General features: G+C 58.9%; 1 protein-coding gene across 2 annotated transcripts in view; it reads left to right on the top strand.

Moving 5' to 3' along the window:
• The window catches only part of CTPS2 (CTP synthase 2), a 54,076-nt gene that overhangs the window by 23,490 nt on the left and 17,233 nt on the right, over positions 1-13,353 (top strand). The window lies entirely within an intron of this gene.

Raw genomic sequence — 13,353 nt, 5'->3', positions numbered from 1 at the left:
GTCCCTTATCTTTCCCTGCCTGTGTTCTGTGAACTCACAGCTGGCTGGTGGCAAGGGAGGGAGCTCTGGGCCAAGGCTTGGATGCCAGGCTGTGGCTGATCCCTTGCCATGTGCGTTGTGTCCTTAGCCAGAGGATGCTGACAGCACCACAGAGTGTGAGGGGCTGGAAGGGAGCTGCAGAGAGCAGCCAGGCCAAGCCCCCTGCCAGAGCAGGAGCCCCCAGGGCAGCTCCCACAGCAACACATCCAGCTGGCTTTGCAATGCCTCCACACAAGGAGACTCCACAGCCTCTCTGGCCAGCCTGCTCCAGCCCTCTGCCACCCTCCCAGCCAAAAAGCTTTCCCTCCTCTTCCCCTGCCATCTCCTCTGCTCCAGCTGCCACCCAGTGCCCCTTGGGCTGGCCTTGCACAGCCCTGAGCAGAGCCTGGCTGCCTCCTCCCCACACTGCCCTGCACATCTTCAGCCCCAGCACTGAGGGCAGCCCTCAGGCTCCTCTGCTCCAAGCTCCAAGCCCCAGCTGCCTCAGCCTGGCCTCACAGGGACATCTTCCACTGCCTGCAGCAGCCTGGGGGCTCTGCCATCGACTCTCTCCAGCCCTTCCCTCAGCTCCTTCTTGAGCTGAGGGGCCCAGACCTGGCCACAAGACTTCATCTGTGGCCTCCCCAGGGCAGAGCAGAGGGGGAGGAAAACCACTCTGGACCTCCTGCCCACAGCCCTTCTGATGCAGCCCAGGCTGCCCTTGGCCTTCTTGGCCACCAGGGCACCTTGCTGGCTCAGGGGCATCCTCCTGCCCACCAGCAGCCCCAGATCCCCTTCCCAGCTGTGGCCTCAGCAGTGCAGAGCAGAGAGGGGCAGGAGAGGAGTTTTCCCAGCTGTGTACAGTCACTAACCATGCACTCAAATCACCTTCCCTTCATCCACTTTTTGCATGACATGTACATGGCCTGGGGGCTCTGCCCTGGACTCTCTCCAGCCCTTCCTTGAACTCCTTGAGCTGAGTGGCCCAGCCCTGGACACAAGATTCCTTCACACTTCAATCTTCCTCCCAGGCATCCCTCCTCACTTCTGCTGTGGCCAGGCCGTGCCAGCAGTGCTGCCAGCTCCCCATGTGGTTTGCTGATCTGCCTCTGCCTGCCAAGCCAGGATGAGGAGTGGAAGCAGAGAGCATTTGCTGCAGCTGCACTTCCCTCCCATGCCACAGAGCAGCTCCTGGCCCTGAGCTCAGCTGGAGGAGGTGGCTGGCGAGCGTGCGGAGAAGAGCAGGCAGGACAGGCTTTGTTTATCTGTGAAAGCTTTATTGTGTGCAGGTTAAAATCCTCATAAATGGGTGGGGTTAGGGGTCCAGAGCACGTGGAGGGGTGGCAGGCTCCTCTCCTTCGAGGCAGGCACAGCCCTGCTGGCAGGGCCCTCAGTGTCCTGCTCCTGTCAGCCTCTTTATGAGCATCACAAACTCGTCGAAGCTGACGCTGCCGTCGTTGTTCTTGTCCAGGGATTTGATGATGCTGTCCAGGGAGAAGGAGTCCTGTTGGCACAGGGGAAGAGCAAGGCAAACACAGAATGAAATGACAGCATCCCAAACCCTCTGGGTTGGAAAAAGCTTCCTGAAGCTCAGCTGGTCCAACCAGTCCCTCCCTCTGCCAAGGCTGGGGCTAAGCCGTGGCCCTCAGCAGCCACATCGCTGCCTCTTGGGAACACCTCCAGGGATGGGCACTCAGCCATCTGTGCCAGGCTTTCAGAACCCTTTCAGGGAAGTCTGGAGAAGAGAAGGCTCTGAGGTGACCTCATTGTGGCCTTCCAGTATCTGAAGGGGGCTACAAGAAGGCTGGGGAGGGACTGCTCAGGATCTCAGGGAGTGATAGGACTAGGGGGAATGGAATGAAGCTGGAGGTGGGGAGATTCAGGCTGGAGGGGAGGAGGAAGTTCTTCACCATGAGAGTGGTGAAGCCCTGGAATGGGTTGTCCAGGGAGGTGGTTGAGGCCCCAGCCCTGGAGGTGTTTAAGCCCAAGCTGGCTGAGGCTCTGGGCAGCCTGATGTAGTGTGGGGTGTCCCTGCCCATGGCAGGGGGGTTGGAACTAGATGATCCTCGTGGTCCCTTCCAACCCTGACTGATGCTATGATACCAAGATAATCCTCAACCTAAATCCAACCTTGGTGCAACCAGAGGCCATTTCTTCTCCTGTGACTTGTACCTTGGGAGAAGAGACCAACTCCCACCTCACTCCATGCTCCTTTGAGAGAGCTGTAGAGAGCAGTGAGGTCTCCCTTTAGCCTCCTCTTCTCCAGGCTGAGCAGCCCCAGTTCCCTCAGCTGCTCCTCACCAGACCTGAGTGATTGTCACAACTATTTTCCTCTAAGGAACTCTTTTCCTCTGTTTTCCTTCCTGTTGCCAGGAAGGGATGCAGGCAGTCACAGGCAGGGACTTGAAGGCCCTGCTGGTGGTGTTGCAGTACTCTGGTATCCAGGACCTGAAGGGGTCCTGCAGGAGGGCTGCAGAGGGACATGAGGGGGTCTGGAGCCAGGCCAAGGGGGAATGGTTTGGAGCTGAGGCAGAGCAGGGGCAGAGTGGAGCTGAGGCAGAAGTTGTTGAGGGTGAGGGTGGTGAGAGTGTGGCACAGGCTGCCCAGGGAGGCTGTGGCTGCCTCCTGCCTGGGGGTGTGGAAGGTCCTGAGCAGCTGAGTGGAGCTGAGAGGTGTCCCTGGGCATGGTGGGGAGGTCCCCTCCAGCCTGAGCCATTCCATCATGCCCTGATGGACCAGTTTTACTGGTCACACTGGAAATCCAGTGCCTGCTATCTCCTGCCAGGAACCTTCACAGAGATCAGATCAGAAGCAGCAAGGATTGCTCAGGCAGCAGCCTTCAACCTTGAGAAACACAGAGAAGGGAGCAGGTGGAAGAGCTGCAGCCTGCACACAGCCACCAAGGCAAACTGATACACAAACCACCACAGGCTCTGTGCCTGGATCCTAGTTGGGGTCCTGCAAACACCATCTGCAAGTGTGTTGCTGCTGGGGGCTTTGGTGTGGCAGTCTCTTTCTGCCCCCTTCCCCCCCACTTTTCCTTGGCACTCTGCACTCCCTGCTGGAAAATCCAGCTGAGCTGATCAGCCCTCTTCCTTTCCTCTGCCTGGGAAGAGTGCATCAGACCTCCTGATGGTGGGGTGAGGGGTGGGTGGTGAAGGTGAGGGTCTCTTTTTGGTGGTGCCCAGTGGCAGGACAGCAGCAGCACAGGAGGTTCCATGTGAGCAGAAAGGAAAACAACTGATGTGATAACAACCCTGGCCTGGCTGGCTCACAGAACCAGTGTCAGGGGCTGGAAGGGAGCTCCAGAGAGCAGCCAGGCCAAGCCCCCTGCCAGAGCAGGAGCCCCCAGGGCAGCTCCCACAGCAACACATCCAGCTGGCTTTGCAATGCCTCCACACAAGGAGACTCCACAGCCTCTCTGGCCAGCCTGCTCCAGGGCGCCAGCAGCCTCACCAGGCACAAGTGTCTCCTCCTCTTGAGGTGGCACCTCCTGGGCTCCAGCTTCTCCCTGCTGCTCCTTGGCCTGGCACTGGGCACCACCAAGCAGAGCCTGGCGCCTGCCTCCTGACCCCCAGCCCTCAGCTATTGATAGACATTGATCAGGTCTCCTCTCAGGCTTCTTTCCACACAGCCCCAGGGCTCTCAGCCTCTCTCCACAGCAGAGATGTTCCAATCCCTTCATCATCCTCATAGCCTCTGTTGGCCTCTCTCCAGCAGGTCTCTGTCTCTCTTGACCTGGGGAGCCCCAAACTGGACACAGCCTTGCAGGAGTGGTCTCAGCAGGGCAGAGCAGAGGGGCAGCAGAACCTCCCCAGCCCTGCTGGCCACACTTTGCTTGCTGCAGCCCAGGATGCCCTTAGCCTTCTTGGCCCCCAGGGCACATTGCTGTCCCATGCAGAACTTGCTGCCCACCAGCACTCCAAGGTCTTTCTCCAGGGAGCTGCTTTCCAGCAGGATGACCTCCAGTCTGTCCTGGTGCCTGGGGCTGTTCCTGCCCAGGTGCAGGACTCTACACTTGTTGAACCTCCTGAGGTTCTCCTTCCCTCAGCTCTCAGCCTGTCCAGATCCCATTGGATGTCAGCACAGCCTGGGGGGGTGTCTGCCCACCACCCCCCCCCAGTTTGGTATCATCAGCAAACTGGCTGAGGGTCCACTCACTCCCTTCACCCAGGCTCAGAGCTTGGCCTTGAACACCTCCAGGCAGGGAGCACACCCAGCTGCTCTGCACAACCCTGTTCTAGGGCCACACCACAGTCACAGTAAAGACTTCTTTCCCACCTCCTGCTCTAAGAAAGAAGAAATGATAAGGAATCCTCTGCCTGGCAGCATCACTGCCTGCACTTCCCTTCTCCTCTCCAGTCCAGAAGCAGCACAGTGAATGCAGTCAGAGTGGAGCTTACCTTCAGGTACTGTGCAAACTGATTCTGAAGCAGAGTTTTCAGCCCCCCAATGGAGAGGGCACTGGTGCTGCCCTCCTTCAAGGCATACTGGGTGAAAGTCTTCAGGAGGTTATCATTGAGTAAATGCTCCATGGTTAGGCTGATGTTGTCTTGAAGAGGAGCTGCAAGCAAAGGGGACAAGAGCAGAGCTCTGAATCACAGCTGGGAAATACAGCTGCCCCCTCCTCAATGCTCTGCTAACCACCAGGGGAAATAATTCACATCACACAGTCCTGGAGTGGCTCAGGCTGGAAGGGAGCTCAGAGCTCATCCCCTCCAAGCTCCCCACCGTGCCCAGGGACACCTCTCAGCTCCACTCAGCTGCTCAAGGCCTCAGCCAGCCTGGCCTTCAGCACCCCCAGGCAGGAGGCAGCCACAGCCTCCCTGGGCAGCCTGTGCCACACTCTCACCACCCTCACCCTCAACAACTTCTTCCTCAGCTCCACTCTGCCCCTGCTCTGCCTCAGCTCCAAACCATTCCCCCTGGGCCTGGCTCCAGCCCCCCTCAGCCAAAGTCTCTCTGCAGCCTTCCTGCAGGATGCCTTCAGCTCCTGGCAGGCAGCTCTGAGCTGCCCCTGGAGCCTTCTCTTCTGCAGGCTGCACAGCCCCAGCTCCCTCAGCCTGTGCTCACAGCAGAGCTGCTCCAGCCCTGGGAGCATCTTGGTGGCCTCCTCTGGCCTCCCTCCAGCAGCTCTGTGTCCTTCTCCTGCTGGGGACCCCAGAGCTGGAGGCAGGATTGGAGGTGAGGTCTGAGCAGAGCCCAGCAGACTCAGCCAGGATGAAAAGAGGCTTCTTGGTTGGTTTCTTTCCTATGCAACTGGGTCAACACTCTCAAGAAATAAACCCAATCTCAGCTAACTTCAAAGGCTGTACACATCCAATTTGTTTAGGTTGTGCTTACCTCACTCACAGCCCAGAGCTTCCCAATGTGTCCAGCAGCAGTGAGAGTCTCAGGTGTTGGCAACCTTTATAGCTGCTTGCATGCTCCACCCTTATTATGAAACTGTCATTTGTCATTGAGTCAGAGCAACAGTTTGATTGTTTTCAGGTGTCAAGAGGAAGAGGCTACTTTCAGCAGCAGAAATGAGTCATTTTTTTAATCTCCCAACAAGACCAAGAAGCTGGCACCTGGCAAAGAGCAACCCCATGGACAGGATGGGCTGGGGGCTGAGCTGCTGGAGAGCAGCACAGGGGAAAGGGAGCTGGGGGTGCTGGGGGGCAGGAGGATGCCCCTGAGCCAGCAAGGTGCCCTGCTGGCCAAGAAGGCCAAGGGCAGCCTGGGCTGCATCAGAAGGGCTGTGGGCAGGAGGTCAGAGAGGTTCTGCTGCCCCTCTGCTCTGCCCTGGGGAGGCCACAGCTGGAATCTTGTGTCCAGGTCTGGGCCCCTCAGCTCAAGAAGGAGCTGAGGGAAGGGCTGGAGAGAGTCGATGGCAGAGCCCCCAGGCTGCTGCAGGCAGTGGAAGATGTCCCTGTGAGGCCAGGCTGAGACAGCTGGGGCTTGGAGCTGGGAGCAGAGGAGCCTGAGGGCTGCCCTCAGTGCTGGGGCTGAAGATGTGCAGGGCAGTGTGGGGAGGAGGCAGCCAGGCTCTGCTGAGGGCTGTGCAAGGCCAGCCCAAGGGGCACTGGGTGGCAGCTGGAGCAGAGGAGGTGGCAGGGGAAGAGGAGGGAAAGCTTTTTGGCTGGGAGGGTGGCAGAGGGCTGGAGCAGGCTGGCCAGAGAGGCTGTGGAGTCTCCTTGTGTGGAGGCATTGCAAAGCCAGCTGGATGTGTTGCTGTGGGAGCTGCCCTGGGGGCTCCTGCTCTGGCAGGGGGCTGGGGCTGGCTGCTCTCTGCAGCTCCCTTCCAGCCCCTCGCACTCAGATTTTGTGACCTGTTGGCTCCACTCTCTTCAAAACAACCAACCCCAACCCCCCCCAACCCAGCCCCTCTCTAAGGGAATGATTTCAGTCCATATCTTGCTGAGGAGAAAGTGTTTCTTACTCCCTGAGCCACAGATGAAGGCCATGGGGGCAGGATGGTTGTGTGGTTGCCATGCTGCTGCCTGTCTGGGGCTGCAGGGGATCAGCACTTAACCTTGAGCACAATTTCATTGCAGAATGCTTCATCAGGAGGCAAAGAGAGAAGTTGGACTCTTGAATGGCTGCTTCTGTCCTCTGGGACTTCCCCAGCTGCCCTTTGACTGCAGCCTGGTCGGTGTGCTGTGGCTTGGGCTCTGAGTGCCTGCAGCTAGCCCTGCACAGGAACCCCTCTCCAATCTTTGCCAGGGTTTTTACACCCAGTCAGGTGCAGTGCAGCTGAGGGATGAGTCTGGAAATGCACTTTCTGCTCTGTGTGCTTTTGGGCTCAGCTCACAGGTGGGAGCTGCTGCTGGCATCAGTAGGAGAAGCTCTGCTGCTGCTGCAGAGGATGGTGGCAGTGGTGCAAGCAAGGCTGGGAGTCCTGTTCTGGAATGCAGTGCATGGGTTAGGGCAAGCCCTGAGCACCCAGCTGGGGCATGAACTCTGTGGCCAGCCATGACAAGAAGATAATCACAAGATAATCATTGTCCTCTTCTTACCACAACCAAAATGAGAGCCAAGCAGCTCTCTCCTTCTCCTTTCATCCCATTTGCCACCTTTGCTAGAGGGTGAAATCCTGTGCAAGAGGAGTGTGGGCAGCAGGGCAGCAGAGGGGATTCTGCCCCTGGGCTCTGCTCTGCTCAGACCTCACCTCCAATCCTGCCTCCAGCTCTGGGGTCCCCAGCAGGAGAAGGACACAGAGCTGCTGGAGGGAGGCCAGAGGAGGCCCCAGAGATGCTCCCAGGGCTGAGCAGCTCTGCTGTGAGCACAGGCTGAGGGAGCTGGGGCTGTGCAGCCTGCAGGAGAGAAGGCTCCAGGGGCAGCTCAGAGCTGCCTGCCAGGAGCTGAAGGCATCCTGCAGGGAGGCTGCAGAGAGACTTTGGCTGAGGGGGGCTGGAGCCAGGCCAAGGGCGAATGGTTTGGAGCTGAGGCAGAGCAGGGGCAGAGTGGAGCTGAGGCAGAAGTTGTTGAGGGTGAGGGTGGTGAGAGTGTGGCACAGGCTGCCCAGGGAGGCTGTAGCTGCCTCCTGCCTGGGGGTGCTGAAGGCCAGGCTGGATGAGGCCTTGAGCAGCTGAGTGGAGCTGAGAGGTGTCCCTGGGCATGGTGGGGAGCTTGGGGGAGCTGAGCTCTGAGGCCCCTTGCCAAAGGACATGTCTATCCTGCAGTCAGGCCTCACAGAGCTGGGCTCCCATACCAGGAGCAGTGGTGCTGCTCCAACAGAATCCACTGAAGAAGGTGGAAAAGTACAGGAAGGTGAGGGTGTTACCCCATCAGCAGAGGATTAAGCTGGATGAGTGAGATAGTTTCTGCCCTCAGATGACAGCCTCACCCCTGTGCAAGGTGTCCTCCATGCCAGTGAGTGGCACAGAAACCCACTTGCAGACCAACCCAATTAACAGTCCATCATGCAAAGGTAAACAAGGAGCACAGAGTCACCACTCAGCCATCAGTGGTGGCAGGAAGGATGTGACAAGAGCAAGAGGGAGCATCTGACCCACCCAATTCCACTTAATCCATCATCAAACCTGCATGGAGACCTTGTGACTACTGTCACAGAGTGGTTTGGGTTGGAAGGGAGCTCCAAAGCTCATCCAGTCCAACCCCCTGCCCCCAGCAGGGACATCCTCCACCAGAGCAGGTTGCTCACAGCCTTCTCCAGCCTCACCTTCAACAGCTCCAGCCATGGAGCCTCAGCTCCCTCCCTGGGCAACCTGTGGCAGTGTGGCAGCAGCCTCCTGGGGCAGAACTTGTTCCTCACAGCCAATCTCCATCTGCTCTGCTCTCCTTTCAAACCCTTGCCCCTGCTGCTGTCCCTGCAGGCCCTTGGGCACAGTCCCTCTGCAGCCTTCTTGGAGCCCCTTCAGCTCCTGGCAGGCTGCTGTGAGGTCTGCCTGGAGTCTTCTCTTCTGCAGGCTGCACACCCCCAGCTCCCTCAGCCTGGCCTCACAGCAGAGGTTCTCCAGCCCTTGGATCACTTTTGTGTCCCTCCTCTGGAGCCTCTCCATCAGGTCCATGTCCTTCCTGTGCTGAGGGCTCCAGAGCTGGCCCCAGCCCTGCAGCTGAGGTCTCCCCAGAGCAGAGCAGAGGGGCAGGATCCTCTCTCTCCAGCTCTGGCCACACTGCTTTGGATGCAGCCCAGGCTGCCCTTGGCCTCCTGTGCTGCCAGTGCCCCTTGCTGCCTCCTGGCCAGCTTCTCCCCCACCAGCACCCCGAGGTCCTTGTCTGCAAGGGCTGCTCTCCATCTCCTCATCCCCCAGCCTGGATTGATATCAAGGGCTGCCCAGACCCAGCTGCAGGACCTTGCACTCTGCCTTTTGAACCACATGAGATTCTCCTCAGCCCATCCCTCCAGCCTGCCCAGGAACCAAGCTTTGATCTCTGCCTCCTAGCACAGAAGGAGCAGCTTTGGTTGCAGGGTTCTGCTGCCTTTTCCTGGCTGTCTCAGCCTAGATGGTTCCAGCAGTCTGTGCCACAATGCAGTCAGCTTTGCCCTGGGCTAGAGCAGCCGTGGCAGCAAGCACCACGTCCCTCTGCAACTGACATCTTCATTGTGGCTGAGATGCAAAGCCATCAGCAGTAAAAGAGCTCAGCTGATGTGTTGTAAGCCTGCTGAGGGCTGGACATCACACCCCTGTCCCTGTGCTGGCTGCAGGTCCTTCTCTGCAGTTCACACACAAGTGGCTGGTGCTGAGCCTTGCCCTGGGAAATCGTTTTGCTGCAGTGCTTGGGGGCAAGCAACTCCTCTCAGCTTGTGGAGGAAGAGAGCAGAAGCTGCAGGCAGGGCTGAAGTTGGGGCACTGCTGCTAGAGGCAGGAGTGGTGGTGCTGGCCAGACAGCTGTGGACCTGGACAGACAGCTGTGGACCTGGGCAAGCTGGAGAGGTGCCCCAGGTTCAACAAGAGCAGTGTCCTGTGCCTGGGTCAGGACAGTCCTCACTGCCAGTACAGGATGGGGAGGAGGTGATGGAGAGCAGCCCTGTGGAAAAGGACTTGGGGGTGCTGGTGGGGGAGAAGCTGATGAAAAAGAACTCCCCAGGAGCCAGCAGTGGTCCCTGGCAGCCCAGCAGGCAGCTGAGTGCTGAGCTGCAGCCAGAGCAGGGAGAGCAGCAGCACAGGGAGGGGATTCTGCCCCTCTGCTCTGCTCTGCTCAGCCCCCACCTGCAGCACTGCCTCCAGCTCTGGGGCCCCCAGCACAAGAGGGACCTGGAGCTGCTGGAGAGGCTCCAGAGGAGGACACAAAGGTGATCAGAGGGTTGCAGAACCTCCCCTGTGGGGACAGGCTGAGAGAGTTGGGGCTGTTGAGCCTGGAGAAGAGAAGGCTCCAGGGAGACCTCAGAGCAGCCTCCCAGTACCTGAAGGGGGCTACAGGAAAGCCAGGAAGGGACTTTAGCCAAGGGCTGGGAGTGATAGGATGAGAGGGAATGGATTGGAGCTTGAGGAGGGCAGATTGAGACTGGAGAGGAGGAAGAAATTCTTCCCAGTGAGGCTGGGGAGACTCTGGCACAGGCTGCCCAGGGATGCTGTGGCTGCCTCCTGCCTGGAGGTGTTCAAGGCCAGGCTGGATGAGACCTTGAGCAAGCTGGGCTGGTGGGAGGTGTCCCTGCCCATGGCAGGGGGGTTGGAACTGGATGAGCTTTAGGGTCCCTCCCAAGCTAAACCATTCCATGCATCTCTGCAAAGGACAAAGAGTTGGGGGCTGGAGCTACAAATCCCAGCTGTGCCCTTCATGCAGAGAGCCTCTCTCACACTGCAGTGCCTGGGGGACAGAGCTGGTCTGAGGACACTGGGTTCACCCCTGAGCTGGCAGGCAGTTCTTGTGCAACTCATGAGCAGCTCACCAAGGTTTCCAGGCACTGGTGCCTCACTTGCACTGCAGGATGCTGTAGTGAAACTGGTTATGCTGTTGTACAGTGAGGTGGTGCTCTTTAATAGCCCTCAGCACATGGAACCAGGCTGATGTGCTGAGTTCCTTGAGCTGTGATCCCTGGAAATGCAGTTCTCCTGCAGGGCTGCTGGGCAGCCTCCTGATCTGTCTGCAGGACACAGAAGTGCCTTTGGTAGCAGCAAAGAGAAGTGGTTTGAACACTTGAAACAAGACCCCAGGCTGGCAGGTCCTACAGCATCACCAGTCCCCATCACACACAGCTGATGGCACTGCTTCCACAGAGGGACACAGCACTGAGCATGGGGAGACTGCCACAGGCAGGAGCTGCAGGCAAGGAGAATCAGCAGATGGGGAGCAGCAGACTTAGCAGGCCCCTGGTGATGCACTGCTGCTGAAACACAGAATGGCTCAGGCTGGAAGGGAGCTCAGAGCTCATCTCCAAGCTCCCTTTGCAGAGCTCTGCTACCCTCTCGCAGAGCAACTCCTGCCCCCAGCTTGCTGACATCAGCCTCTCCTCCCAGGGCTGTGCTCCAGACCCCTCCCCAGCTTTGTTGCCCTTCTCTGGACACCTTCCAGCAGCTCAACATCTTTCCTGACCTGAGGGCCCCAGAACTGGACACAGGACTCAAGGGGTGGCCTAAGCAGTGCTGAGCACAGGGCACAAGGACTTCCCTGCTCCTGCTGGCCACACTCTTCCTGCTGCAGGCCAGGATGCCCTTGGCCTTCTTGGCCCCCTGGGCACACTGCTGGCTCCTGTTCAGCCTACTCTCACCCAGTCCCCCCAGGTCCCTCTCTGCCTGGCTGCTCTCAGCCCCTCTGCCCCCAGCCTGCAGCACTGCCTGGGGTTGCTGTGGCCAATGTGCAGCACCTGGCACTTGGATGTGTTTAATCTCCTGCCCTTGGCCTCTGCCCATCTGCCCAGCCTGGCAAGGTCCCTCTGCAGAGCTCTCCTGCCCTCTAACAGATCAACTCCTGTCCCCAGCTTGCTGTCAGCTGCACATTTACAGGAACTCATAGGATGAAAACTTGCCCTCTCTTACAGAGTTCATCTGATCAAAGCCAACCCTTGGAGTGCTGGCTGGCTTGGAACAATGGTGCCACTCAATGGATTCCTCCAAGAGCTCCTGCTCCCTGCCACAGCACCAAGCAGCTCTTGCTGTGCTCCAGTTTTTCGCACAGCAGAGAACAAGAGGCACCAAGAGCAAAGGGAAAGCATCAGAGGGGAGGATGGAGGAAGAGATAAGAGATTAATGAGGTGTGTCTCAGGGAGGGCTCTGCAAAATGCCAGCACTGCAGGGACTGGAGAGTTCACAGCTGACACACTGCACAGCTACCAGGGAACAAATAAGGCCTCACAGAAGGGCTCAGGCTGGAAGGGAGCTCAGAGCTCAGCTCCCCCAAGCTCCCCACCATGCCCAGGGACACCTCTCAGCTCCACTCAGCTGCTCAAGGCCTCAGCCAGCCTGGCCTTCAGCACCCCCAGGCAGGAGGCAGCCACAGCCTCCCTGGGCAGCCTGTGCCACACTCTCACCAGCCTCACCCTCAACAACTTCTGCCTCAGCTCCACTCTGCCCCTGCTCTGCCTCAGCTCCAAACCATTCCCCCTGGGCCTGGCTCCAGCCCCCCTCAGCCAAAGTCTCTCTGCAGCCTTCCTGCAGGATGCCTTCAGCTCCTGGCAGGCAGCTCTGAGCTGCCCCTGGAGCCTTCTCTTCTGCAGGCTGCACAGCCCCAGCTCCCTCAGCCTGTGCTCACAGCAGAGCTGCTCCAGCCCTGGGAGCATCTTGGTGGCCTCCTCTGGCCTCCCTCCAGCAGCTCTGTGTCCTTCTCCTGCTGGGGACCCCAGAGCTGGGGGCAGGCTTGAGAAGTTGAGCCAAACTGTGCTCAGCCACTGCAGGCAGCCTGGGGTACAGAAGTGGTTGATGGAGGTTGAGGCTGAGCTGTAAAATCCCTTTTGTGTGTCACAGGTGCTGGAGCTGTCGCTGCCAAAGCTCCATGGTGAGCTGGAGCAGGGATGTCTCATCTCCCCAATTAAACCTGAACTGCTCCCAGGCCCTCCCTGGTGACCTGTACCTGGTGTGACATGGAAAGTGTCTCCCTCAGCAGGGCTGGGTGTGGGTGCTGGAGGGCTGAGTGAGTCAGAGCGCTGCGTGCTGCGGGGCCAGCTTCACCCTGGTGATGTGTTCATTGGGGCTCTGTGTCAGCTGCTGCTGGCACTCCAGCTGCTGCTGAAGATGTCCTGTGCTAGCTTGAGGCACTTTTGAAGGACAAAAGGGTCTTAAGCCTTCCACGTTCTGAGCCTCGTGCAATGAGCTTACTGCTGTGTGCTGAGCTGCAGCCAGAGCAGGGAGAGCAGCAGCGCAGGGAAGGGATTCTGCCCCTCTGCTCTGCTCTGCTCAGCCCCCACCTGCAGCACTGCCTCCAGCTCTGGGGCCCCCAGCACAGGGAGGGGATTCTGCCCCTCTGCTCTGCTCTGCTCAGCCCCCACCTGCAGCACTGCCTCCAGTTCTGGGGCCCCCAGCACAGGGAGGGGATTCTGCCCCTCTGCTCTGCTCTGCTCTGCCCCCACCTGCAGCACTGCCTCCAGTTCTGGGGCCCCCAGCACAAGAAGGACCTGGAGCTGCTGGAGAGGCTCCAGAGGAGGCCCCAAAGGTGATCAGAGGGCTGCAGAACCTCCTCAGGGGCAGGCTTGAAAGATTTGGGGCTGGTCTTTCTTGTGTTGAGGGGTCCATAGCTGGACACAGTAGTCCAGGTGAGGTCTGACCAGAGCAGAGCAGAGGGACAAAGGACAGGTCCTCTATACCAGCTGGGGACTTCCACTCTTCTTTGTAACAGCCTTAGAGACCCCCAGGAGTGGAACTGAGTGTGCCTAAGAGGGAAGAAAACCCTCAACCTCAAATCATCTGCATTGTTGTATCAGAGGATGGCCTAATGGCCAGGGGGTTAGTGTTCTGA

The sequence above is a fragment of the Dryobates pubescens genome, chromosome 12, assembly GCF_014839835.1.
Source record: "Dryobates pubescens isolate bDryPub1 chromosome 12, bDryPub1.pri, whole genome shotgun sequence".
In the NCBI taxonomy this organism is placed as follows: domain Eukaryota; kingdom Metazoa; phylum Chordata; class Aves; order Piciformes; family Picidae; genus Dryobates; species Dryobates pubescens.
The sequence above is the reverse complement of the archived record's forward strand: the minus strand, read 5'-3'. Positions and strand labels throughout refer to the sequence as shown.